The 4,465-nt window shown below is 40.2% G+C and overlaps 1 non-coding gene across 1 annotated transcript; it reads left to right on the top strand.

Moving 5' to 3' along the window:
* The first annotated feature begins 4,070 nt into the window (after positions 1-4,070).
* On the top strand, positions 4,071-4,178 carry LOC148544602 (small nucleolar RNA R71). The gene has a single exon (XR_015900577.1). It is a non-coding gene; the product is annotated as a small nucleolar RNA R71 (small nucleolar RNA).
* Positions 4,179-4,465: the final 287 nt, after the last annotated feature.

Raw genomic sequence — 4,465 nt, 5'->3', positions numbered from 1 at the left:
AGCAGTTCCCCGGCAACGGCGCCATTTTTGACGTCGAGATTTTTGCCAGTAAAGAATGTCATAAAAATAGTCGCGTTGTAGATATAGTCTCTAAACTGACAAAAATCCCTTCGTACAAACGTGTTGGTTGTCACAAGTAACAAACCCCTTTTAAAATTGATAACCGAGTATTTAAACCTCGGGTCGTCTTCTCAAGGAACTGCGAGAAGGTGTGTTCTTACTATTGGTTATAAAGGTTGTGATCGGGGTTTAGAAGGTGAGAAGCAAGTATTTTAAATGACGAGTGAATCAAATGGCAAGTAAAAATAAATAATAACTGTAAAACAACTTTTGGTAAGATAAGGGAAATTAGAAGTCCAACTTAGTTATCCTTCTCAACAATAATGAAAGTTGTATCTTAATTCCACTTGGTCAACCTTTACCAGAGCAAAGGAAAGTCAAGGGACTAATTAAATTGACCTTTGGATCCTAATTATTTCCTAAGAAAAGGTTGGGATTATTTAAGTTCAACTCAATTAGCAAGATAACGATTATCAATTATGTTAAGTTTAATAACTGTTGAGTTACTGAATTCTTAACCAAAACCAAAAAGGGGAAAAAGTAAATTGCTGAAATAATAAAAGTGTCCTTAGATGGGAAGTAATGGCAACTTAAATCAAAGAGAACAATCATAAACTGAAAATACCTCAAATTATCATTAATTCAATTAGAAATCTGTAACATGGAATAATTCATAAATTATAATAATCAATTCAAATGTTGGAATAAATAAATAAAAGTAAAACTAAAAGAACATTAAACCTGGATCCGGAGTTACTCTTAAAACAAGAAGAAATCCTAAATCCTAAAAGAGAGAGAGAGAAGATCTCCCTCTCAACTAAATCTAGATCATTGAAAGGTAAAAATATGCGAGCTCTCTTTGAATGGAAGTATTTCCACACTTTATAACCTCTGGTCTATACTGTCTGTACTTGGATCTGGGCCAAAGAGGGCTTCAGAATTTGCTGGGCGCGTATTCTGTAATTTCTGGTGCGTGGCCTCTGTCACGCGTCCGCGTGGGTCACGCGGTCGCGTCATTTGGAGCTTTTCCTTGCCACGCGGTCGCGTCAGTCATGCGACCGCATCATATGTATTCTGCTTAAGGCGCGCGGTCACGTCAGTCATGCGGCCGCGTCGCTGCTGATTTGTGCTTGGCACGCGATCGCGTCATCCATGCGATCGCGTGGATACCAGTTTCCTTAAAGCTCCGTTTTGCTTCTTCCTTCCATTCTAGTATGTTTCCTTTTTCATCCTTTAAGTCATTCTGCCTTTAGAAAATCTGAAACTACTCAACACACTAATCACGGCATCGAATGGAAATAAAGGTAATTAAAATAATTAATTTTTAAAGCTTAGAAAACATGTTTTTCATTATATGACATAATAAGGAAGGGAAAGTAAAACTATGCAATTAATGTGAATAAGTAGGTGAAGAGGTGAATAAATCACTCTAATTAAGCACAAAAGAACTCATGAAATATGGGTTTATCACCTTTCCTCTTTCTAGAGGTTTCTCCGGCCTTTGGTGCCATTAATGGTTATGGAAAAACAAAAAAAGCTTTAGCTTTTACCACACCAAACTTAGAAGGTTGCTCGTCCTCGAGCAAAAGAAGAAAGAAGAGAGTAGAAGAAGAAGAAATAGAGGAGATGGAGAGGGGGGTATGGTTTGGCCATTATGGGTGGGTTTGGGTGGGAAAGTGGTTTGAATTTGAATGGTGAGGTAGGTGGGGTTTTATGAAGGATGGATGTGAGTGGTGAAGAGAATGGTGGGATTTGATAGGTGAGGGGTTTTAGGGAAGAGGTATTGAGGTGATTGGTGAATGGGTGAAGAAGAGAGAGAAAGGTGGGGTAGGTAGGGATCCTGTGGGGTCCATAGATCCTGAGGTGTCAAGGATTTCTCATCCCTACACCATGTGGCGTGCAAAACGCCCATTGCTGCCAATCCTAGCGTTAAACGCCAGGCTGCTGCCCATTTCTGACATTTAACGCTAGCTTCTTTCCCATTCCTGGCGTTAAACGCCACTTTGGTGCCCATTTCTGGCGTTAAACGCCCAGAATGGTGCCAGACTGGGCGTTTAACGCCCATTCTGCTACCCTTACTGGCGTTTAAACGCCAGTAAATTTCTCCTCCAGGGTGTTCTATTTTTCATTCTATTTTTCCTTCTGTTTTTAATTTTTCAATTGTTTTTGTGACTTCACATGATCATCAACCTATAGAAAACATAAAATAACAAAAGAAAATAGAAATTTAACATAGATAATTAAAGATTGGGTTGCCTCCCAATAAGCGCTTCTTTAATGTCAATAGCTTGACAGTGGGCTCTCATGGAGCCTCACAGATGTTCAGAGCAATGTTGGAACCTCCCAACACCAAACTTAGAGTTTTAATGTGGGGGTTCAAAACCAAACTTAGAGTTTGGTTTTGGCCTCCCAACACCAAACTTAGAGTTTGACTGTGGGAGCTCTATTTGACTCTGTATTGAGAGAAGCTCTTCATGCTTCCTCTCCATGGTTACAGAGGGATATCCTTGAGCTTTAAACACAAGGGAGTCTTCATTCACTTGAATGATCAATTCTCCTTTGTCAACATCAATCACAGCCTTTGCTGTGGCTAGGAAGGGTCTGCCAAGGATGATGGATTCATCCATACACTTCCCAGTTTCTAGGATTATGAAATCAGCAGGGATGTAATGGTCTTCAAACTTTACCAAGACATCCTCTACAAGTTCATAAGCCTGTTTCTTTGAATTGTCTGCCATCTCTAGTGAGATTTTTACAGCTTGTACCTTAATGATCCCTAGCTTCTCCATTACAGAGAGAGGCATAAGGTTTATGCTTGACCCTAGGTCACACAGAGCCTTCTCAAAGGTCATGGTGCCTATGGTACAAGGGATTGAGAACTTTTCAGGGTCTTGTCTCTTTTGAGGTAATCTCTGCCTAGTCAAGTCATCTAGTTCTTTGATGAGCAATGGAGGTTCATCCTCCCAAGTCTCATTACCAAACAACTTGGTATTTAGCTTCATGATTGCTCTAAGGTACTTAGCAACTTGCTCTTCAGTGACATCTTCATCCTCTTCAGAGGAAGAATACTCATCAGAGCTCATGAATGGTAAAACTAAATTTAATTAAATCTCTATGGTCTCAGTATGAGCCTCAGATTCCCATGGTTCTTCATTAGGGAACTCCTTGGAGGTCAGTGGACGTCCATTGAGGTCTTCCTCAGTGGAGATTACTGCCTTTTCCTCCTCTCCAGGTTCGGCCATGTGAGACGTGTTTATGGCCTTGCACTCTCTCTTTGGATTCTCTTCTGTATTACTTGGGAGAGTACTAGGAGGGAGTTCAGTAATTTTCTTACTCAGCTGACCCACTTGTGCCTCCAAATTTCTAATGAAGGACCTTGTTTCAGTCATGAAACTTTGAGTGGTTTTAATTAGATCAGAGACAATGGTTGCTAAGTCAGAGTGGCTTTGCTTAGAATTCTCTGTCTGTTGCTGTGAAGATGATGGAAAAGGCTTGCTATTGCTAAACCTATTTCTTCCACCATTATTGTTGTTGAAACCTTGTTGAGGTCTCTGTTGATCCTTCCATGAGAGATTTGGATGATTTCTCCATGAAGGATTATAGGTGTTTCCATAGGGTTCTCCCATGTAATTCACCTCTTCCATTGCTGGGTTCTCAGGATCATAAGCTTCTTCTTCAGAGGAAGCTTCCTTAGTACTGCCTGTTGCTGCTTGCATTCCAGACAGACTCTGAGAAATCATATTGACTTGTTGGGTCAATATTTTATTTTGAGCCAATATGGCATTCAGAGTATCAATCTCAAGAACTCCTTTCTTCTGAGCCATCCCATTATTCACAGGGTTCGTTTCAGAAGTGTACATGAATTAGTTATTTGCAACCATTTCAATGAGTTCTTGAGCTTCTGCAGGCGTCTTCTTCAAATAAAGAGATCATCTAGCAGAGCTATCCAATGACATCTTGGATAGTTCAGACAGATCATCATAGGAAATTCCTATGATGCTCCATTCAAAAAGCATGTCAGAAGGACATCTTCTGATCAATTGCTTGTATCTTTCCCAAGCTTCATAGAGGGATTCACCTTCCTTCTGTCTGAAGGTTTGGACTTCCACTCTAAGCTTGCTCAATTTTTAAGGTGGAAAGAACTTTGCCAGGAAGGCATTGACTAGCTTTTCCCAAGAGTTCAGGCTTTCCTTAGGTTGTGAATCCAACCATGTTCTAGCTCTGTCTCTTACAGCAAAAGGAAAGAGCATAAGTCTGTAGACTTCAGGGTTAACCCCATTGGTCTTGACAGTGTCACAGATTTGCAAGAACTCATCTAAGAACTGATGAGGATCTTCCAATGGAAGTCCATGAAACTTGCAATTCTATTGTATTAGAGAAACTAATTGAGGCTTAAGCTCAAAGT

The sequence above is a fragment of the Arachis ipaensis genome, chromosome B9 (assembly GCF_059453495.1).
Source record: "Arachis ipaensis isolate K30076 ecotype BB chromosome B9, ASM5945349v1, whole genome shotgun sequence".
NCBI classification, from domain to species: Eukaryota; Viridiplantae; Streptophyta; class Magnoliopsida; order Fabales; family Fabaceae; genus Arachis; species Arachis ipaensis.
The sequence above is the reverse complement of the archived record's forward strand: the minus strand, read 5'-3'. Positions and strand labels throughout refer to the sequence as shown.